Source organism: Tamandua tetradactyla, chromosome 19 (genome assembly GCF_023851605.1).
Source record: "Tamandua tetradactyla isolate mTamTet1 chromosome 19, mTamTet1.pri, whole genome shotgun sequence".
In the NCBI taxonomy this organism is placed as follows: Eukaryota; Metazoa; Chordata; class Mammalia; order Pilosa; family Myrmecophagidae; genus Tamandua; species Tamandua tetradactyla.
Window position 1 is genome coordinate 20,535,229 of NC_135345.1, and position 25,074 is coordinate 20,560,302.

The 25,074-nt window shown below is 38.4% G+C and overlaps 1 long non-coding RNA gene across 1 annotated transcript; it reads right to left on the reverse strand.

The window, feature by feature from the left end:
- Positions 1-7,447: 7,447 nt before the first annotated feature.
- Positions 7,448-25,069, reverse strand: LOC143663502 (uncharacterized). Its single transcript, XR_013165971.1, has 3 exons — positions 24,937-25,069; positions 20,940-21,060; positions 7,448-7,553 (listed from the first exon to the last, which is right to left on the reverse strand). It is a non-coding gene; the product is annotated as an uncharacterized LOC143663502 (long non-coding RNA).
- Between the last annotated feature and the right edge of the window lie 5 nt (positions 25,070-25,074).

Sequence of the window (25,074 nt, forward strand, 5' to 3'; positions counted from 1 at the left end):
TATCTTCTTTGGAGTAATATCTATTCACCTATTTCTTAGTTGGGTCATTTTCTTTTTTACTGTTGAATTGTAGGAGTTCTTTATGTATTCTGCATATTAAACCCTTCTCTAATAAACGTTTCTAAATATTTTCTCACATTCTGTATGTTGTCTTTTTACTTTCCTGAAATACAGATTTTTTCTATTGTTCCTTGTGCTTTTGTTATGAAGTTTAAGAATTCATTATTTAATACAAGGCCCTGTAGACATTTCTCTGCTGTTTTTCCTATGATTGTTATAGTTTTAGCTCTTATATTAAGGTCATTGATCAATTTTGAGTTAATTTTTATATATGGTGTAACGTCAGGGTCCATTTTCATTCTTTTGCCTGTGGATATTCAATTTGCCTGGCAACATTTGTGGTGGGAGACTATTCTCTTTCCCTAATTAATGGACTTGGTAACCTTGTCAAAACTCAACTGGCCATAGATGTGTAGATTTATTTCTGAACTCTCAATTCTATTCTTTGGTCTATAGGTCTGTCCTTATGCCAATAGCACATGGTTTTGATTACTGTAGTTTTGTAATGAGTTTGAAATCAGAGAGTATAAGTCTTCCAACTTTGTTCTTTTTCTTCAAGATGGCTTTAGTTATTTGGGGTTCTTTACCCTTCAAAATAAATTTGGTGACTGACTTTTCCATTTCCTCAAAGAAGGTTGTGGGAATTTTTATTGGGATTCCATTAAATCTATAAATTTCTTTAGGTTAAGATCAACATCTTAACAATATTTAATTCACTATCCTATGAGCACAGAATGTCCTTCCATTTATTTAAGCATTCTTTGATTTTCTTTAGCAATGTTTTGTAGTTTTATGTGTACAATTCCTTTACATCCTTGGTTAGATTTATTCCTTGATATTTGATTCTTTTAATTGCTATTGTGAATGGATTTTTTCTTGTTTTTTTTCCCCCAGATGGTTCAATGCTTGTATATATAAATGTTACTGATTTTTGCATGTTGATCTTGTAATCTGCCACTTTGTTGAAGTCATTTATTAGTCCTTGTAACTTTGTTGTAGATTTTTGGAGCCTTTATGTATATAGGATCTTGTCTGCAAATAGTGAAAGTTTTAATTCTTCTTTTCCAACCTGGGTATACCTTTAATTTCTTTTTCTGTCCTAATTGCTCTAGCTAAGCTATTCAGATCCCCTTGTCCTTCCATATGAATTGAAGATTAGCTTTTCCATTTCTACAAAGAAGGCTGATGGAATTTTGATTGGGATAATATGAAATCTATAAATCACTTTGGGTAGCATTGATATCTTAACAATATTAAGTTTTCCAATCTATGAGAAAAAGACAGCTTTCCATTTATTAAGGTCTTTTAAAATTTCTTTCAAAGTGATGAGCTGTAATTTTCCATGTACAAGTTCTTTACATCCTTGGTTGAATGTACTCCTAGATATTTATTCTCCTACTTGCTTTGGGAAATGAAATTGTTTTTCTGCTTTCCTTTTCAGATTATTCATTGCCGCATTATAGAAATACCTTTGTTATTTGTGTGTTGATCTTATGCCCTGCCGCTTTGCTTAATTCTGCTCTAGTAGTTTTTTTGCTAATTGTTTTTAACTTCCAATAAAGCTATAACTTCCAGTAAGATGTTGAATAGCAGTGGCAAAAACAGGCATTCATTTTTTATTCCTAAACTTAGGGGGAAATCTTTCAGTCTTTTACCATTAAGCATGATGTTAGCTGTGAGTTTTCATTTATGACCTTTATCACATTGAGGAAGTTCCCTTCTACTCCTGGTTTTCTGAATGTATTTATCAAGAAATGCTGGATTTTATCAAATGTCTTTTATCAAATGCCTTTTCTGCATCAATTGAGATGATCATGTGATATTTTTTTATGTCAATCTCTTAAACTTTGTAATCCACTCACATTTAAGCAGAAATTTCATGTTTACAGAAACAGAAGGCAAAGAGCCACAAAATATCTAAGCAATTACATAATCAACTGTGCTTATTAGTTAATACTGCTTTCCTTATTCTCCATTTTCTAAATCCAGCAGAAAACTGCAAATCCTTCCCATATGTGGACTTTACTTTTAGAAATTGGACACTGTGGGAATAGTCCCACTTGTCTGGGTTTCTATTGAACTTAGATGACACTATGTGTTCTAGGCCAAACAGTCCAGAAAAAAGTCATCCATTGCCGTCTATGGTTTATTATTTATGAAGAACAAATTCCCCAGGGTCTCCAAACCAAAATTCATTGTATATATCTCTGTACTATTCAAGTAAACTTTGTTTTCTAGAGTAGGTATATTTTTTAGCAGTGGAAATCTATTCTCCTTGGATTTCTGTGTCACATGAATCAGTATTCATGGAAAAGCTAGAGTATTTCAGAATAGTACCCAGAGGTAGATGAGGTCTAAAAAGAAGTGTAAGTTAGTCCTCATTTGCACTTCAAGCATTTCAAGGCCTAAGAAGTTAGAATTTCCCCGTATAACTTAAGGAATGAGCAGACGTGTCTGTAAGTAAAAAGTCAATTCGGGACTCTATGTCTGGGGATCACAAGACACTGGGGATTCAGTGTTCACGTTGCTACGTTCATTCTCTTCAGTTTGAGTTGGGATATTTGAGGCTGAAAAGAATTCTTCAATATCTAAGTATCTTCCAGAATTCTGAGTTGAGCCAGATGGGAGCTGTGTGTCAGGTCCTGTGTTTGTGTCAGACCAAATGCTACAATTATCTAATGTCTAACCAGATTGGAAACTTGACAAGATGTTTTTAATAAATCACTTAATAAGTCTGTGGTTTGAGTCTGATAATCTGTCATGTTTTTTGAAGGACGCATATTATTCTGTGCACTGAAGTTGATAATTGGTACAGATTTCTCAATATTTTGATCTAGTGTCTTGGTGTCATTCTGAGGTAACAAATCATAAGTTATAGTCTCTGCCAATAAACTGTTGCTTATAATGTTGTCTGTAGAAATACTGCATGATGAATAGACCTTCTCAAAAATGTCTCCACAAATTACAGTCTGGCCATTGGGTACTTCATCATCTGTTAAACTTTGCACTCCACTGATTTGAGTTTCTCTGGAGATCCCACCTGACTGGAAACAAGCATCGATAAAAGCATCAGTCTGTGCAGTTAGAGATGATGTTATCTCAGAACCAGTCAACAATGTTTGAATCTGAACACTAATGGGAAGTGAAACATGAGAATCAAATATCAAATCAGCTTGAGAACAAGACAACACAGAGGAATCTGGGGAAGCCCACTGTGCAGCAGGCAAAAAGCTTTGTGAGGCATAAGACAGATCCGTCTGCACGTTGATTGAAGAAATGCCATTCTTTGACAATGTGTTCCCTGGATCTTACAAAGCATTAAATGGACTTTCACCCAAGTTCACTTGAACATCTGTGCTAATGGGCTCAATAGTGATAGGCTTCATAATTTTTGAGAGAGGTAGACACTCTTATGAGAGCAAGCCTCTGAATCTAGGCTGAGGATCAGGGTTCTTATTGACCAAGGAGGTAAGTGAAGGGCATCTGTAACAGAGTCCAGGTATTGGACACCCACAATCATAGGCTATCTTGAGGAATCAGCCACAGGTACAAAGACACACATAGGAGAAAACTGCATAACAAGTAGTTTAATCAAAGTCACTTTGGGTTTTGGTAAAAGCAACTACTGAGGATATCTTAGAGGCGTCATAAGAGTTTCCAGCATTAGAGCTTCCAGAGTCATCAAAGAAAGCTACTAGCTTGATTTCTGAAGTTTCTATTATCAAGTGTCTGGTCTAGGGGTTGGTTTATTGATCAATGGTTCAGTGGTCTTATTTGACGCATTCTGTGCCTGGAGTTCTCCATTTTCTTTTCTTACTAGGTGGATTCTTTTGCTTGGCAGGGATCTCATGGCCAGTTTAGTAGATGTGTGACTGCAACTTAGTTCTGCTGGTGTAAGGACAGCCACATGTGCACTAAAAGCCTTGCCATCGTCTTCCACATGTCTTTTTAAGTCCCATTCCACATCATACGAATTGCTGCACTTACTGCCTTTATGCTGTTTTCAACATGCATTTTCATAGTTTTTTTGGATGGGCAGGCACTGGGAATCAAACCAGGGCCTCCGGCATAGTAGGCAAGAACTCTGCCTGCTGAGCCACCATGGTCCACCTCATAAAGTTTTGTTTCACAAGAGAGATTTGAGAAAACAGTCTGCCAGGGCCTCTGGGGCATCCATCAATTGGACAACAGTAGAATTTTGGTACAATTTTCAATCTTTTCTTTCACTGGATTTACTATGCTGTCCTGTCGGCAGCGGCTGTGGACTGGGTGCATGTTGAGTGTGAGGCTATGGGCAGGATCTTGCTTCAACAATTCATGGTGCACCTGATGTTTGTGTGCATAGCTGGATCAGCTCCCTGACCTACAGCATGGACACACAGACTGCTGGCTCATACTGCAGTCCTGGCCTGCTTCTCCTCATCTGTCCTGGGAACCCACAGACCTGAGATGGTATCGCTATCCATACAGCCAGGGCAGCCAGGACAACTAGGACACCTGAGCCCAGAGCCACAGACGCTACTGCTTTGCCTCAAATCCAGTGGTACCTTATGTCATCCAACTGCCTTCTTGCCTTCATGGTCTCTGATGAGAAATCAGCACTAATCTTACTGAGGCTCCCTTGCGCATTATATATTGCTTCTAGCTCCAGGCTCTGAGAATTGTGTCTTTCACTTTTGATTATGATGCCAAAGAAAGTTTGATTATAATGTGTCTCAGTGTGGGTCTATTTGAGTTTATTCTATTTTGAGTTAATTGAGCTTCATGGACATGCATATTCATATCTTTCTTTAAAGACATAAAACTCTCTTTAGAGTTTTCAGCCATTATTTTATTGAATTTCATTTCTGTCCTGTTCTCTTTCCCCTCTTTCTGGGACTCCCATAGTGTGTCTATCAGTATGCATGATGGTGTCCCATAGTTCTCTTAGGCTCTGTTTGCTTTTCTTCTTTCTGCTCCTCAGTCTGAATAATTTCAATTGTCTTATCTACAAGCTCATGATTTCTTCTGTTGTCAGCTCCAATTTGCTGAATATAACCCCTTTAACCAAGTTTTTATTTATATTATGTGGTCTTCAGCTGTGTTTGATTCATTTTTATTATTTCTACCTCTTTACTGAAATTCTTTTTGTTCATATTATTTTTCTGATTTCCTTTAATTCTTTGTCCTTGTTTTCCCTTATCTCTTTCAGCATATTTAATACATTTTTTTTAAGTTTATATCTGATGTATCCAGAGATTTGTATTTTCAACAACGGTTTCTAATGCTTTATCTTGCTCCTTTGCATGAGTCATTATATCCTGTTTCTTTGGATGCCTTGTAATGTGTTTTTGCACTTTGGGCTTTTTAATGTTTTAATGTGTTATTTATATAATTGAGTCACAGAAGTGTCTGTTCCTGAAGCTTATATTCAGGTATTGCTATGACAGAGATTTCAACCAAACTCAATACCTGACTAATTAAGCTAGGGAGATTTCCTTCAAGGCCAGGATCTAACACAACAACAATTAAATAAAATACCTTTCCCTTTTTCTGCACTTTACCCTGTGTGAGTGCTCTCTTTCAGAGCTTATACCACTTAAGACTGAGCCTATAAAACAGCACAGTGGTCCTCCTCAATCTTTTCTGAGCATGCATCTTGCTTGGGCACGTGCACATGGCCATAGGAATTCCCTTTATGGAATGCCCCTTTTCCTCTAGGAAACAGTTTTTCCTCTCAGTCTCGGATGCTACACTGTGTGTCCCAAGGCAAGCAATGCTTTGTCTCAGGAAGCTGTAACTTGACCATTCTCCTACAGCATTCTAGCTAGCTGGAGAGCCACCTCTATGTTTAAAGCAAGTTTTGGGATGACAAACCTGTGATGAGGGTCCTGGTTAAGGCTGACACCAGACAAACTGGCACAGACATACAAGCTTACTCTGCTCATACATGCTTACTCTGCTTACTCTGGAACCAGGTTGAGGGGCCTGCTCCAGGACCACAGGCCAGCTCCACACTGAACCTGAGAGGGGTGGGACAAGGGCCAGCAGGGAGCCAGTAGGCTTGCCTTCTGTTTTTAGTTGTCTTTTTTTTTCTTGATTTGGTTCTTTCCTGGTTACAGCATCCTTTAACTGTTTTCCAGAACTCTGAGAAAGATGGTCTGCCAGTTTTTGCTTGTTTAAACTTCTGGGGTGGGAAAGGGGAGGTACCCTGGAGCATCTCACTCTGCCATCTTGTTCAGACCTGCGTTCTTTCAGATTGTCCATTGATCCTCTTTTAATGGGCTCAACTCAATAGGTCAGGCCCACCCAGTATCATCTCCTTTTGATGAAGTTAAAGTCAACTGATTAGAGGATTTAATTACATCTTCAAGATCCTTTGGCATCTGCCATATAATGGAATAAAATCATGGTAGTGGCATCCCATCACACATCACTTTGTCATATTGTATTGATTAGAAGCAGGTCATTCAGGGGAAGAGAATTATACAAAGTCATGAATACTAGGGGCAGGAATCATGGGGCCACCTTAAAGTCTGCCTGTCCAATACCAATTCATCTTAGACCTTAAAATTAAAAAACAAATTCAAGTTTATATGTCAAACCCACGACATAGAGTATTCTTTCCTGTGCAATTTAGCTTAATTAGACAGGGATTGAGTTTGGTTGAATTTATGGAAACTAAACTATTAAAATTTAGTCAACTCACCTCTCTCATATGATAATAATTGATGACAAATACATTGCATGCAAACGCTGATTCAATAGCTAAATGATGTCAAGTGTCCCAGGATCCTCTTGTCTTTCTGATCCATCATCGTTAGCATTGGTTTCTGTCTTTTTTTTTTTTTTTTTTTTGCCTAGATTAACTTTTGCATTCTAGAGAGGATAAAGAAGGAAGCATTAAGAAAAAAGAGTAGGCCATTTACATCAAGAAAACACAACTTTCCCCTAAATCTGCGGTAGATACCCATTTATGATCATTTGCCCAGAACCATGTCACCTAGTACACTTATAACAATGAAAACTGGGAAATATATTTTATCATATATATTTGTTTAATTGTATTTTGTAGCCACATTGCTTCCCCAAGCAAATTGGGATTCTGTTGGTAAAGAGGTGTGACTATGTATTATAGAGGCACATTGCCCAACGGTAAAAAGTTGCTTTCAAGACTCAGATGCTTATCTATTAAGACTAGTTATTCATTATTTTGATAAGCTTTTTCCTTGTTTTTCTCTACTCTGTTAGTCTACTCCATGCTTTCCCTGCCTTCCAGACAGCATGGACTTGGGATAAGATTACTGCAAGTCACATATCATATTTACCAGACCTCGGCACACAAATACCCAATACAGTCTTACATTCTTTACATTTCTTAGTTCAAGTTAATAGGGAGCAAACCTGCCTGGATTTGCATGGCCATAAGTCACATGCTCTCTCTTGGTCCACTGAGCTCACCAAATATCCATTTCCCAGCCTCTTGTACAGGCAGATTGGAGCCATGTGATTGTCTACATAAGAGAGATAAAACTGATGTATTTTGCTTCTGTGTTGAGGCAGTTAAGAGCAGGTTTGTCTCCTCTATTCTGCTGATCACCTGCTTTCCCAACCTTTGAGAGGCCACTTGTTTCACATGTGTAGCTACAGAAGGCCACCCGGCTTATGTGAGTATATGTAATTAAAAAGTAAACTTTTATTTTGTGATGCCACTGAGATTTGGGGTTTCATTTGCTTCTGCAACATAGACCATCTTAGTAAAATTCACATGGCTTATGGTTAATTTTTTGCTAACGTTTCTTTAAGTTTACCATCAGGTATATTTTCCTAAACATAGTACAAACCTAGGATGTTAAGACTAGTGCAATATCATCACAATTAGAAAAGGTTCCCAGGAGAAAATAAGCCAAGCAGGGTCTTTGAAGCTGTTAGGAGTCAATAATGAAATAAAAATGTTTGGGAGCTCAAAGGGTAGGGGAGTGTTTCCTCAACTTCAAAGTTTCCTTGTAATGTTACTTGATGGTTATTTATTAAATGTATTTCCTCCTGGCTAATTAGTTTTCAGAGTGAAATGTTGTTTATTCTCCTCCTGGGGAGTATCAGACTTGCTGCACCTGTTTGGGGCACAAGTACAGGGAGAGGGCTAAATATTGTTGCATTCAGTTTTGGGAGACATAGAGTCTATCGATTCCCCTTTTATTAGTATGGTAGCTGTACCCGCAGCTCTACCTACTGTCAGCCAGTCCTATATTGAAATAAAACAAACATAGAAAAGTACCCAAATCATAAATGTTCCACTTTTTGAATTTTCACCAAGTGAATGCTTCCATGAACCCAGTATCCAGATCTAGAAACAGAACACAACCAGCACCTCAGAAACCTCCTCAGGCCCCTTCCCACTCACTAAGCCCCTTGAGGGTTGCCATGATTTTGGGGTGGGGTGGGGGGTGGGGGTGAATGGTCCGGGAATCTAACCCGGGTCTCCTGCATGAAAGACGAGCATTCTTCCACTGAACCACCCATGGTGCGAGGGTTGCCTTGATTTTAACTATCAAACTATTTCCTTCAGTGAAAAGCCATTACTTCTATTTCTTCACCCAACACAGGAAAGGGGTAAAATCATTCTTCCAACTGTGCGTATTATAGTCTGAATAATGGCACCCAAAAGATACCCATACCTTACTCCCCAGAACCTATGAGCATGGCAAAAAGGACTTTGCAGATGTGATTAAGGTTAAGGACCTTGAGATAGCAAGAGTAACACCCTGGATTATCCAGGTGGACCCAATCTAACCACATGACTCCTTAGAAGTAAAAGAAGAAGGTAGAAGAGTGAGTTAGAGAGCAGCAATGTCAGAGAGGCATGAGAGATTCAAAGCATGAGAGCGACTCACCTACCTGTTGCTGGTTTGAAGATGGAGTAGTACCTCAACTGCAGCAAAGGGATGTGGTAGCTTCTAGAAGCTGGCAAAGCCCTCATCTCACAACCAGCCAGGAAAACAGGACCTTGGTGCTAACAACCTCAAGGAACTGAATCCTGCCAATAACCCAAATGTGCCTTCCAGAGCTCCTACAAAGAAACCCAGCCCTGCCTTAGGCATTGGTTTTTGCCTTGTGAGACCTGTGTTGGACTTGTGATCTGCAGACATAAAACAATAAATTTGTGCTTTTTTAAAGCCTTGATGTGTATGGTAATTTGTTACAGCAGCAAAACAAAGAGCACAGTTTCAGGACAGTGTCATTTCAATATGCTCCACAGAAAGGCAGAAACTACCATCTGTTCAACTAGCTTCAGGAAATTGTCCCATACTCAAGTAAGCGTCTTAATTTCCCGACTGCTGAAACGAATACCATAAAATGGGTTGGTTTAAATAAGAGGAATTTAATGGCTCATAGTTTTGAGGCTAGGAGAAGTCCAAAATCAGAGTGTCAGCAAGGTGATGCTTTCTCCCAGAAGACTGTGGCATTCTGGGGTTGGTTGCAGGCAATTCTTGGTCCTGAGCTATTCTGTTACATAGCAACACACATAGCTATGTCTTCTCCTTTCTCTTCGGGTTTTGCTGATTTCCAGCTTTCTCTCTCTATGCCTAAATTTCATTCTTCTTATAAAAGAATCCAATAATCCAGATTAAAACCCACCCCTTTCATACTGTAACTGAAGTAACATCTTCAAGAGATCATATTTACAATGGGTCCATAGTCACCAGAATGGGAACCAAGACCAAGAGTATGTACAAACTGGAGTACACAAGTGAACTCTGGTTTTATTTTTTTTCCTAATGAAACTATTAATTAGTAAAAGCAGCGATCAATAATTGGGTAATTTGCTCCCCCCTCTTTGTCCACCGGCCCACCGCACGGCGCCCACGCCCTGCAGCAGCCGGCCCGCCCACCCTCCTCTCCCCTCTTCCCTCTCCTGCTCCAGCAGCTCTCCAACCACCACCGTGCCCTCTTCTGCCTTCACCGGTTCCTCCGCCACCGGCCTCGACAGCCTTGCCACCCTCACCTTTCCTCCTCCAGAACAGCTACTGGGGGAGTGGAGACAATACAGAGCAGCTCCCGGAGCCACGACGGAGATCGAAGGGACGGCGTACCCCATCCTGGAATGGCTGACTGTCTGGGAGAACCAGCTCCGGTGAGATCACTGAGGGGCGCGGGCTTTCCCGGGCGGGACGGCAAGCGGCCGGAGTCCCTTCCTTCCTTCTTCCCAGGCCACCTGGCAGAATTGGGCAGGCGGTCCCCTTGGGTCGTGGCAGCTGGCGCCCCTACCACGCGAGGCCCCCTGGACCAACTGAGAGAGTTGGGTCAGAAATCCCCAGACTGCGGAGAACGGTGACCGGGGGGTCCCTTCCAAACACGTGACTCCCTGGTCCGGCTGGGAACAGTGCACTCTCCCGGGCTGCGACAGCTGGCGCCCTCCCGCCACGCGTGGCGCCCCGGGCCGACTAGGAAATTTGGTCGGGCGCTCTCCCGTGCTGTGGCGGCCGGCGACCCTCCCCGCATTCGGAACCCCGGGCCGGCTGGAACTCTTCCAAGACGCTTCAGCTGCCGAACCTCCCCGAGGGCGAGAGTTTTCCAGAGTTAAAGGACCCACAGCAACTTTCACTGGTTGAACCCGTAGACAAGCGTGTGCCACGAGTGACACCTACTGGGCAGGATAAGAAAAACAGAACCCAGAGATTTCACAGAAGAATCTTTCAACCTGTGGGGTCCAACACCCAGGGAAATCTGACTAAATGCCGAGACGCCAGCAGAAGATAACGGATCACGCTCAGAAAATTGAAAATATGGCCCAGTCAAAGGAACAAACCAATAGTTCAAATGAGATACAGGAGCTGAAACAACTAATGCTGAATATATGAACAGAAATGGAAAACCTCTTCAAAAACGAAATCGATAAATTGAGGGAGGACATGAAGAAGACATGGGCTGATCAAAAAGAAGAAATAGAAAAACTGAAAAAACAAATCACAGAGCTTATGGAAGTGAAGGATAAAGTAGAAAAGATGGAAAAAACAATGGATACCTACAATGATAGATTCAAAGAGACAGAAGATAGAATTAGTGATTTGGAGGATGGAACATCTGAATTCCAAAAAGAAACAGAAACTATCAGGAAAAGAATGGAAAATTTTGAACAGGGTATCAGGGAACTCAAGGACAATGTGAACCACACAAATATACGTGTTGTGGGTGTCCCAGAAGGAGAAGAGAAGGGAAAAGGAGGAGAAAAACTAATGGAAGAAATTATCACTGAAAATTTCCCAACTCTTATGAAAGACCTAAAATTACAGATCCAAGAAGCGCAGCGCACCCCAAAGAGATTAGACCCAAATAGGTGTTCCCCAAGACACTTACTAGTTAGAATGTCAGAGGTCAAAGAGAAAGAGAGGATCTTGAAAGCAGTGAGAAAGAAGCAATCCATAACAAAGAAGGGATACCCAATAAGACTATGTGTAGATTTCTCAGCAGAAACCATGGAAGCTAGAAGACAGTGGGATGATATATTTAAGTTACTAAAAGAGAAAAACTGCCAACCAAGACTCCTATATCCAGCAAAATTGTCCTTCAAAAATGAGGGAGAAATTAAAACATTCTCAGACAAAAAGTCACTGAGAGAATTTGTGACCAAGAGACCAGCACTGTAAGAAATACTAAAGGGAGCACTAGAGTCAGATACAAAAAGACAGAAGAGAGAGGCATGGAGAAGAGCGTAGAAAGAAGGAAAGTCAGATATGATATATATAATACAAAAGGCAAAATGGTAGAGGAAAATATTATCCAAACAGTAATAACTCTAAATGTTAATGGACTGAATTCCCCAATCAAAAGACATAGACTGGCAGAATAGATTAAAAAACAGGATCCTTCTATATGCTGTCTACAGGAAACACATCTTAGACCCAAAGATAAATATAGGTTGAAAGTGAAAGGTTGGGAAAAGATATTTCATGCAAATAACAACCAGAAAAGAGCAGGAGTGGCTATACTAATATCCAACAAATTAGACTTCAAATGTAAAACAGTTAAAAGAGACAAAGAAGGACACTATATACTAATAAAAGGAACAATTAAACAAGAAGACATAACAATCATAAATATTTACGCACCGAACCAGAATGCCCCAAAATACGTGAGGAATACACTGCACACACTGAAAAGGGAAATAGACACATATACCATAATAGTTGGAGACTTCAATTCACCACTCTCATCAATGGACAGAACATCTAGACAGAGGATCAATGAAGAAATAGAGAATCTGAATATTACTATAAATGAGTTAGACTTAACAGACATTTATAGGACATTACATCCCACAACAGCAGGATACACCTTTTTTTCAAGTGCTCATGGATCATTCTCAAAGATAGACCATATGCTGGGTCACAAAGCAAGTCTTAAAAAATTTAAAAAGATTGAAATCATACACAACACTTTCTCGGATCATAAAGGAATGAAGTTGGAAATCAATAATAGGTGGAGTGCCAGAAAATTCACAAATACATGGAGGCTCAACAACACACTCTTAAACAACAAGTGGGTCAAAGAAGAAATTGCAAGAGAAATTAGTAAATACCTAGAGGCGAATGAAAATGAAAACACAACATATCAAAACTTATGGGATGCAGCAAAGGCAGTGCTAAGAGGGAAATTTATTGCCCTAAATGCCTTTATCAGAAAAGAAGAAAAGGCAAAAATGCAGGAATTAACTGTCCACTTGGAAGAACTGGAGAAAGAACAGCAAACTAATCCCAAAGCAAGCAAAAGGAAAGAAATAACAAAGATTAGAGCACAAATAAATGAAATTGAAAACATGAAAACAATAGAGAAAATCAATAAGACCAGAAGTTGGTTCTATGAGAAAATCAATAAGATTGATGGGCCCTTATCAAGATTGACAAAAAGAAGAAGAGAGAGGATGCAAATAAAGAAGATCAGAAATGGAAGAGGAGACATAACTACTGACCTCACAGAAATAAAGGAGGTAATAACAGGATACCATGAACAACTTTACGCTAATAAATACAACAATTTAGATGAAATGGATGGGTTCCTGGAAAGACATGAACAACCAACTTTGACTCAAGAAGAAATAGATGACCTCAACAAACCAATCACAAGTAAAGAGATTGAATTAGTCATTCAAAAGCTCCCTAAAAAGAAAAGTCCAGGACCAGACGGCATCACATGTGAATTCTATCAAACATTCCAGAAAGAATTAGTACCAACTCTCCTCAAACTCTTCAAAAACATCGAAGTGGAGGGAAAACTACCTAATTCATTCTATGAAGCCAACATCACCCTCATACCAAAACCAGGCAAAGATATTACAAAAAAAGAAAACTACAGACCAATCTCTCTAATGAATACAGATGCAAAAATCCTGAATAAAATTCTACCAAATCATATCCAACAACACATTAAAAGAATATACATCATGACCAAGTAGGATTCATCCCAGGTATGCAAGGATGGTTCAACATAAGAAAATCAATTAATGTAATACACCACATCAACAAATCAAAGCAGAAAAATCACATGATCATCTCAATTGATGCAGAGAAGGCATTTGACAAGATTCAACATCCTTTCCTGTTGAAAACACTTCAAAAGATAGGAATACAAGGGAACTTCCTTAAAATGATAGAGGGAATATATGAAAAACCCACAGCTAATATCATCCTCAACGGGGAAAAATTGAAAACTTTCCCCCTAAGATCAGGAACAAGACAAGGATGTCCACTATCACCACTATTATTCAACATTGTGTTGGAAATTCTAGCCAGAGCAATTAGACAAGAAAAAGAAATACAAGGCATCAAAATTGGAAAGGAAGAAGTAAAACTATCACTGTTTGCAGACAATATGATACTATACGTAGAAAACCCAGAAAAATCCACAACAAAATTACTAGAGCTAATAAATGAGTACAGCAAAGTAGCAGGTTACAAGATCAACATTCAAAAATCTGTAGCTTTTCTATACACTAGTAATGAACAAGCTGAGGGGGAAATCAAGAAACGAATCCCATTTACAATCGCAACTAAAAGAATAAAATACCTATGAATAAATTTAACCAAAGAGACAAAAAACCTATATAAAGAAAACTACAAAAAACTGCTAAAAGAAATCACAGAAGACCTAAATAGATGGAAGGGCATACCGTGTTCATGGATTGGAAGACTAAATATAATTAAGATGTCAATCCTACCTAAACTGATCTACAGATTCAATGCAATACCAATCAAAATCCCAACAACTTATTTTTCAGAATTAGAAAAACCAATAAGCAAATTTATCTGGAAGGGCAGGTTGCCCCGAATTGCTAAAAACATCTTGAGGAAAAAAAACAAAGCTGGAGGTCTCGCGATGCCGGACCTTAAGGCATATCATGAAGCCACAGTGGTCAAAACAGCATGGTATTGGCATAAAGATAGATATATCGACTAGAGTGCTCAGATATAGACCGTCTCATCTATGGACATTTGATCTTTGATAAGGCAGTCAAGCCAACTCACCTGGGACAGAACAGTCTCTTCAATAAATGGTGCCTAGGGAACTGGATATCCATATGTAAAAGAATGAAAGAAGACCCGTATCTCACACCTTATACAAAAGTTAACTCAAAATGGATCAAAGATCTAAACATTAGGTCTAAGACCATAAAACAGTTAGAGGAAAATGTAGGGAGATATCTTATGAATCTTACAATCGGAGGTGGCTTTATGGACCTTAAACCTAAAGCAAGAGCACTGAAGAAAGAAAGAAATAAATGGGAGCTCCTCAAAATTAAACACTTTTGTGCATCAAAGAACTTCATCAAGAAAGTAGAAAGACAGCCTACACAATGGGAAATAATATTTGGAAATGACATATCAGATAAAGGTCTAGTATCCAGAATTTATAAAGAGATTGTTCAACTCAACAACAAAAAGACAGCCAACCCAATTACAAAATGGGAAAAAGACTTGAACAGACACCTACCAGAAGAGGAAATACAGATGGCCAAGAGGCACATGAAGAGATGCTCAATGTCCCTGGCCATTAGAGAAATGCAAATCAAAACCACAATGAGATATCATCTCACACCCACCAGAATGGCCATTATCAACAAAACAGAAAATGACAAGTGCTGGAGAGGATGCGGAGAAAGAGGCACACTTATCCACTGTTGGTGGGAATGTCAAATGGTGCAACCACTGTGGAAGGCACTTTGGCGGTTCCTCAAAAAGCTGAATATAGAATTGCCATATGACCCAGCAATACCATTGCTAGGTATCTACTCAAAGGACTTAAGGGCAAAGACACAAACAGACATTTGCACACCAATGTTTATAGCAGCGTTATTTACAATTGCAAAGAGATGGAAACAGCCTAAATGTCCATCAACAGAAGAATGGCTAAACAAACTGTGGTATATACATACGATGGAATATTATGCAGCTTTAAGACAAGATAAACTTATGAAGCATGTAATAACATGGATGGACCTAGAGAATATTATGCTGAGTGAGTCCAGCCAAAAACTAAAGGACAAATACTGTATGGTCCCACTGATGTGAACGGACATTTGAGAATAAACTTGAAATATGTCATTGGTAACAGAGTCCAGCAGGAGTTAGAAACAGGGTAAGACAGTGGGTAATTGAAGCTGAAGGGATACAGACAATGCAACAGGACTAGATACAAAAACTCAAAAATGGACAGCACAATAATACCTAATTGTAAAGTAATCATGTTAAAACACTGAATGAAGCTGCATCTGAGCTATAGGGTTTTTTTTTTTTTTTTACTATTATTACTACTTTTATTTCTTTTCTCTATATTAACATTTTATATATTTTTCTGTTGTGTTGCTAGTTCCTCTTAACCGATGCAAATGTACTAAGAAACGATGATCATGCATCTATGTGATGATGTTAAGAATTACTGAGTGCATATGTAGAATGGTATGATTTCTAAATGTTGTGTTAATTTCTTTTTTTTTCTTTCCGTTAATAAATAAATAAATAAATAAAATAAAATAAATAATAATTGGGTAATTTAATGTGCAAAACATTTTGAATATACAGTCTGCTTCTAGGAGGAAATAGCAGTTATTTTTTGCCTTCTGTTTGTTTTGTCCATATAAGATTGTTATGTCAAATAATCAAAAACCTATTAATTTTTTTTTTTTTTTGACATAAGTGGGCCACGGAAATTGAACCTGGGTTTCTGGCATGGCAGGCAAGAATTCTGCCACTGAACCACTGTTGCACCGCCTGAGCCTATTCACTTTTTTTTCCATGATCTTCAACTGATTTTAACAAAGGTCCACTTTTAGAATAATAGTTAGAGGCCTTAATAATTACTGTTACTTGTTGTTCTGTTGACTTCAAATATTACCTCTCTGAACCAAGTCTGAAATTATTTCTATATGTACATATTTATGAATTTTGCTTACATCTCATCTCTTTTGATAATTCTTTTTAATATTTAATATTTTCTTTGCCAAATTCAGACTCCAGATCAGAATAAAAATATTCTAAGTATACGTTTTATAGCTAACCCCTTTTGTGAGTTTCCTTGACAGCTCTGGGTAACACCAAAAATTTGTTCCTTCATGTTAGGAAGCAAGAATGCTAGGGAAAAAAAGAACATCTCCAGATTTTAATAAGCTTAACACTGTAGTGAGTGCTGCCCTTTTTTAGGAATCACATAATATGAGAAGAGTCAACAAAACAGAGAATCTCAACCTTCCTGGGTTAATTATATACATGTAATTTATACAGTGTTGTCAATGCAATTATGTTTCAGCAATTGTGTGACTCTCCTTTTGCATACAAGCTTGCTTATATTCATATGCACAAACTGGTATTTCCAATGACAAATTGATTTTTTACAAAAGCAATATTTTTTTCCAGGTTTAATGCAGTTTTTCAACTGAAGAGAAACATGACACATACTTATGGGATGAATTAGAATGTCTTGAAGAGTTCAATGCCCCGATGTCCATAATAGATTCTTAAGCTCAGTGATTCTTCGCTAATTCCTATGACATTATTGTGTGCTACACTTCTATAGGGAATTCCACTTTCATTCTGATTTGGGGTTTTTACAGTGATTTCAAAAGAAACCTCTGCTTTTTATTCTCAAGCGATAGTTTCTGTTTTTCTCTCGCCATGCCTAAAGCAGTGCTTCTCAATCTGTAAAGAGCATTCATCATCTAGGGAAGCTTGTTAAGATGCAGATTCTGATTTGGCAGGCCTGAGGTGGTGTTTTAAGTTTCCTAGGCTACCCCAAGCAAATATCATAAAATGATTTGGCTTGAACAATGGGAATTTATTCACTTATGTTTAGAGTCCTGGAAAATGTCCATATCCAGGCTTCATCAAGGCGATGCTTTCTTCCAGAAGACTGGCTGCTGGTGGTCCCAGGCTCCTCTGGCACATGGCAGGGCACATGGCAGTATCTGTTGGTCTCTCTCTTCTCCTCTGCATCTCCTTGATTTCAGGTTTTAGTGTCATGGCTTTTTTCTCTCTGTATTCATTCCATTTATAAAGGACTCCACTGACAGGATGAAGAGCCATCCTTAAATGAAGTAACTTCATCAAAAGTTTCCACTTACCATGGATTTATATCCACAGGGATAGATTTGATTTAAGAACATGATATCCTGGGGTGCATACTGCTTCAAACTATGAGTAATGCCCAAGATTCTGCATTTCCTACAAGCTTCCAGGGGTGACAATGAGGATGACACTGATCTGAGGAGCACACTGTGAGTGGCAAGGACACAAAGGCTTCTCTACAAGCTACAGATCAGAAATGAAGAGTTTGGGGGAAAAAAACTAGAACTTCAAAATCAAACAAACCAACAGACTCTCTCAGCAAAGAGCTATACAAGATATTCTTCTTTTTTTAATAATTGATAAGAGAAAAATGTTATTCCATTGCCTACCTTTATGCCAATGCTTAAGAAAAGACATGGGTACTTGAAGCCATATGCATATGTCAAATAATTAAGAAAAATAAAAGATTATATTATATCTCAAACTTTCGACTACATTGAACATTTAAAATGGTCTATTTCTCTATGTGAGTGACTGTAAAACAAAATATAGTCTTATATATTTAATAGGCTTTCAGTTTTCATTTCTCTAAATGGCAAATACAACATGAAGGTACTAAGGACATAAACATGCAAAAGTGCTTCCTTGAGATAAAATATGTATATAAATCAAGAACCATCAAATGAACATTATTTCCAGATGACCCTCTCAAGTTCTCTTTTAATCAACCCTTCCCCCTACTCCCAAGGATAAAAGCTATCCTGACTTCTTACAGCACAGAATTATTTTGCCTGGTTGTTTATATATATATATATATATATATATATATATAGGTCATAGAGTATGTACTCAAACAATGCCAACTTTTAAATAATTTCTTGTTTTAACTTCAGTAATATACACTGAGCATTTCAAAATTGGGAAAAATATTCATTTTAAATACTTTTTAGATTGTATGTATGTCTTTGTATTTTATTTGATCAAGTTTATAAGCTGTTTAGAGGTCCTGCAAAAAAAGAAGAGAAAAGAAAAGTTGCCCTTACTTTTTTATCCATTTTCTCAATCTGTAATTCTTAGACTTTCCAGATACCTTATAATCTTTACTGGTAGTTGGAGTAAAGATTATAAAATGAAATATATTTTATTTTATATTTCATAATAATAGAAATAAAATAATAAGGCACAGCTAGTTTATTTTTCAGCAGTGTGCTTACCGGTAATTATTTGTCACTAGGTTAGTAGCTGGGTTTGCCAACTCTGCTTCTGTAAGAGCATCTGTCATATTTCAGAGCCATACTGTTGGATTCTCAAGAATGGGTGTGCACCCAAGATGGAGGTCTTATTGCTTCTACTCACCTTATTATAAGTATTAATTTAGTTCAAAAGCAGTCTATTCATCTCACAAACTTCAAGTACAGTAATCTCCATCCTTATACAAGATATGCTTTTTTTTCCATCTACCCAATTTATTTTCCCCTTTGCCCCCATTATTTATTTATTTATTTATTTATTTATTTATTTATTATCAATATTTTTTACTCATCTGTCCATACACTGGATAAAAGGAGCATCAGATACAAGACTTTCACAATCACACAGTCACACTGTAAATGTTCTATCTTTATACAATCATCTTCAAGACTCTAGGCTACTGGGACACAGCTCAACAGTTTCAGGTACTTCCCTCTAGCCACTTCAATACACCATAAACTAAAAGGGATATTTGTATAATACACAATATAACCTCCAGCATAACCTCTCGTCTCTGTCTGAAATCTCTCAGCCACTGAAACTTTATTTTATCTCATTTCTCTCTTCCCCTTTTTTGGTCAAGAAGGCTTTCTCAATCTCTTGATGCCAGGCCCCACCTTATCTGGGCTTTCTGTCCCATATTGCCACGAAGATCTGTACACCTGAGAGTCATGTCCCACGTAGGAGGGAGGGCAGAGTTCACATGTTGAGTTGGCTTAGAGAGAGAGGCCACATCTGAGCAACAAAAGAGGTTCTCTGGGGATGACTCTTAAGCCAAATTTTTAGTAGGCTTAGCCTATCCTTTGCAGGAATAAGTTTCATAGGGACAAACCCCAAGATCGAGGGCTTAGCCTATTGATTTAGTTGTCCCTATTGCTTGCGAGAATATCAGAAATTCTCCAATAGGGAAGTTGAATATTTCCTTCTTTCTCCTCATTTCCCCAAGGGGACTTTGCAAGTACTTCTTTATTCACTGCCCAAATCTCTCTGGGATTTATCAGGGCATCACACTACCCTGGACAAACCAACAAAATCTCACGCCCTATTCAAGATTCCATGTACTTAAGGTGTTCAGCTAAACTGACCATATAAATTAAATTAGGTAATACACTACCCAAAATATAAGTTTTGCACCAAATAAACATCTCTCCCTTTAGTCCCACACAGAAGTTAAAGTTTTAAAATGTGGACAATATTATCTGATTATGGATAATATCATTAAAAATGTGGACAATATCATCACAAGATACTCTCAACTATTATTACAGGAAAATAAATCATGTTAACAGGGTTTTCTTTATAATCTGACATCACTACAGATACCTGTTAGAATACACAGAGAAACCAAGTCAAGGTTTCTATTTTTTTCAGTCCTACTATAAGTAACTTCATGAAAGATGACTGATTAATTCCAAATCATCAGAACAATAATGAATCACTTAAGACTTAACAAACTGCCTTAAATGCCATTAGTGTTCTACTTTTTAATAGACATTACAAGAAATCCTTTCCTTTTTTCCTGTTTATCTTTAACCCTCAATTTAATAAGCTATACTTAAATAACTGGAATGGAACACTTTTTAAATGGCATCTTATTCCAAGTGAATCCTCAGAATTAAAAATAATCCTATAAAAAGATCTTAAAACAGGAAATAGGCTATTAAACTAATGTTTTAAAAATGCTTCAGTAAGAATAATATTTCCTGATATTCCACAATGCTTTTCAGAGCCAGACCATGGCGAAGTATTTTATATTTCCTGCTTCAGAAAAAGGTATGGCATGCTGAAAGGGTACTGGCAGCGAGAGTCAAACTCTGGGCTTTGGAGTTTCAAAATCCAAGGTCCAGTGCCGGCCAATTATGTCAAATATTTGGAAAATTTATGCCAATGGGCAGCATCAAGACCCAGATCTGAGAGCAAGGAGAGAGTATGCCCTGCATTTCCCATCCTCCATCCTCTGAGGGTAAGTTGCTACAATGGAACATCCTGGGAACACAGGCTAAGGGCACAACAGAAACTTTCAGCAAATCATCTCTTCGTTGCTTGCATAGAATAAAGAGTTCAGAAAGGACAAATAATCTCCTTGTCACTTACCTAGCACAAAGAGTCCAAGAGAGCAAGGGAAGAAGTCCCATCAAGGCCAGTCTCCTGGGGTTGCTGAAAACTGCTCTGGGTTGGAGTTGGTAGATGGCAGCTCTATATGTCCTGCTGTGCACTGGAGAAGGGACCAATCCATATAGAGTGAGTTTTATACACCTTAGAGGGAAAGAGACCTGCCACTGAGAATTCCTGTTCTGATAAGCATCTCGGGCTGTTGGTTCCAGGTTTGGGTCTTAAGGACTGGCGGGGTGTTTTCATTAGACTTAGCATCTCCTTCAAATTGTGGAATGGCACATAACAAAAAGGAGGTGGGAGAGGGTGAGGTGCGGGCAGTGGCCACTTAACAGGTGTCTGATTTCCCTAAATCATCCATCCATTAGCAGTGGCCCATAGCTATTAAGAATCTAGATATCCCTGATTGAACAGGCTGTAAGATCAGAAGATAAACCACATGGTGGTTGAGGAAAATGATCCTGAGGCAATCTCATGAAGTTCCCATGATCTCCATAGGGGCCTGTGGAATGGGTGGGTTTCTTTCACTCTGGAGTGGGTACTTAAGAGGTGAACAGAAATATCTCTAAGTGAAAATCTGTAATGAAAGACAAATATGAGAAATCTGCATGGATTGAAGGTAGATGACTTCAATCAGAAAGGTTAAAATACATCTCAGCAGATGTCAGAGCAGCCAGCTGACAATTAGTAAACCAGATGCTTCACTCCACCAAGAACTGACACCATTCCAAGGAGAGGGAGATATGCTTTATCCATTATCACAAAAGGAATTTGTAGAATAAATTAAATTCAACCATGATTCATAAAGGAAGTTATTACTTGAACTGATTCTATAGTCAGCAATTCATATTTAATTCATTAGTTTCCCTATTACATTTTGGACAGATCTTCCAACACCTAAAAATGAGTTTTACATGAATGGTGTACTTTTTAATATAGTATATTTACTTGATTCTATGTTCAGCTATCTGAGGTCACACCTCACTCTTTTCACACGCCAATATGGTGGGCACTAACCACATGTGGCTGTGAGAACCTGAAATGTGGTTAATCTAAATTATATGTGCTGTGAGTGTAAAACACACACCAGGTTTTAAAGACTTAGCACGTAACAAAAATGTGAAATATTACCCTAATAATTTTTATATTTATAACCTCTTGAAATGATAATATTTGGTATATATTGGATTAAGTAAAAATATACTGCTAAAATTAATTTCACCTGTTTCTTTTTATGTGTCACATTCTATTTCGATTGGACAATACTCCCTTATATGCTCAGTATTTACACTGCTTTCACTTGAGTAATTACCACATCACCGCTTAATTTTTTCCTTGTGTAAGTGGGCATTCGATGATTTTTATAATTACATCTAGCAATTACTGATAATGCGTATGGAAAATTACATAGAAAATGTTCTGAATCTCATTCCTGATGATGGGATTAGAAAATAATGACTGGTCAGAATCAGTGGGTCTGTAATTTGTAAGAAAGGGAAGATATTTTCTTTGAGGTAATTAAGGCCACATCATAAATTTCTCTATTTTCTTTAAGATGTTGGTGACTTAGCAAACATAATAAAACAACTCACTAACTAACTAATTGAACACAATGAACTTTCTTAAGTAGGAATAAAAGCATTGGGAAAAACATCTCAAGTGTTCAGCTTTGGTTAGATTTATTACCTAATTTATAATGTACATAATATCTCATGAACCATTAAAATAAGAGAATTTGGGGAGGTTTTACTTACAAAAGGAACATTTACAAAGGTGTAAGAGTGTCAGATGGAAAGTGCAGTAATCCAGGGCTGAGATTTGACACCTAGTCCTGGAGGTGGCTATTTAGAAAGGAACAGCGACCCTCAGTTAGGGACCTGGTTAGCACTAGGGAACCTCAGAGAGATGGAATCAGAGAAAGGAATACTATGACTCACTCTTCCCCATTTTCCAGTGTCCTGTTAGAGTTCCCCATTGGGAAGAAATGGAAGCCAAAGGGCATGGGAACCTGTTGATGCAGCCTACACTGACCAGCACCACAGAGCAGCCAGCAGGACGGAGAATGGTGGGGAGCGGATCTGTCGGGGCAAACAGAAGATGTATCGCACATTCTGTCTTTTCAGAATCATTCACCTTATTGCTAGACACATAAGCCAGCCTTCCCTCCTTCATCCTCATCTCCACCCAAATAGAGTATTAAACATTAGAAGACAGATAAATTAGAAGATAGAGGTCCACAATCCACTCTCTACTTCTCATACTCTCCTTACACCCTGTGTGCTCCCTGGAGGACCTTATCTACTCCCATAGCCTTGGTTAGTATCAAGATGCTCCTCATCTACTCCAGATCTCTTTAATGCACTCCAGATGGGCATATCCAACTATCTGCTGGTCTGCTCCACTTGGGTGTCTCACAGCCTCTCAAACTAGTACATTAAGAAAAGCAACCACCACTTACTGCATGATGTCCAGACAAAGTTTCAATGCCAATGAGTTTATTTTCTACTACAAAGATGAAGTTTAGGAGAGGCTGATTTGATTCCAGTTAGGAGAGGCTCCCACAGGTAAGTATGGTTATTAGAAAGATCAAAAAAATCCTTACCTTACCCATGATCCCGTACTAATGCCAAGACATAGCTTAAGACTTCTACCACTTACAGTGTCCTCCATATTAATTTTAACTAGCTTTCACTTGTATAATAATACTAGCTAATACTTGAGTACTTCATATGTACCAGGCAGTTTACTTGCACTCTTAAATCTCAAAAGAACCCTATGAACATGAGGAAATTGAGGTTTACAGAGGTTAAGTGACTTGCACAAGGACTCACAGTTGGACAGTGGTGGAGTGGAGCTGGGTTTCCAACCCAGATAGTCTAACTCCAGAACTTGTGCACATCAATTCTCCACAAACCTGAACACAAATTATTTTACAGTTCCAGGCAGAGGGGCTAAAAGGCCATAGGCTAGGTGCTGTTGAGTCTGACACTGAAGATGCAGAAACAGGGAAGGTGGTAAGGAAGTATAATGTCTTGGGGAAGCTGGAGAAGAGAAATTACAAGATGTGAGTAGTTGAAGATATAGGATACTTTCTTTTATTCATTTCTTTTTTTAAAACATGAGCATGCGTTGGGATAAAAAATGACTAAGACGCTTTCAGTCTAGTGGAGAAGAGAGGCAACTACATCACAATAACATTTTAAAGTCAAGATAAACTTGTATGCAAGATTCACAGAACCCTTGAGAAATTATAGATAAAATTCATCCATTTATTTTATTCATTCCAAGAACCTTTCCTGAAAACTCAATATACTGTGCTAGAAGCAGCAGGTGAAAGGAAAAATGTACAGTCCTTATCCAGAAGAAACTCAGAGCCTGGTGGAGAAGACGCTTCAGGGGCAGGAGTCAATGAATTCTTAGTAGATATGACATAGTAATTGGGTTTTGAAGGATTAGCAGGATTTGTCGAGGTAACAAGGATGGAACTACAAGAGCATAGAGGGATTAAACAGCCTGGAGTATGCAAACTGTGCCAATTGTATAGTTAGGTGTTACCTGGGCAAAACGTTAAGGCTATGAGTTGGCAAAAGGAGAGGGATTCAGCAGACCGCACTGAATGGGCTTGTGCTTTTCACTATGACAATCCAAACTGTTATTTCTAGTGGAATGCAAGGGAGCCCATATTTCCAGCAGCATCATTTTACTAAAATAATCCAGAGGAAAATAACACGGTTTTTGTTTGTTTGTTTTGTTTTGTTTAACCATTAAAATGTGGATGTATTACGGAGTTGAATGCAATAAGAAATGACAAAAAGGCACAACGATTCCAAAGCTGGGCAGGCAGATGGCTGTGGCTCTCAATTCTGAAGTAACCCAAAAAGAGTTTACGGCCCAGCTCTCAAAGATTAGGGCAGGATAGTTGAGTGTACCAACTTTTAAGCATGTGAGAGAAGTCGAAGAGATAATTAAGCAGACGGACCCGGGAGAGGCTACGGCACTGTTACTCTCCTCTGCTCCTTCGATTTCTCCTTCTGAAAACATCCTCATGCCTCAATAGAGACTGCGCCTTTCTCCCAGGAGCCACCTCCCGGACGCACGGCGTCTTGTCTTGTTGCCG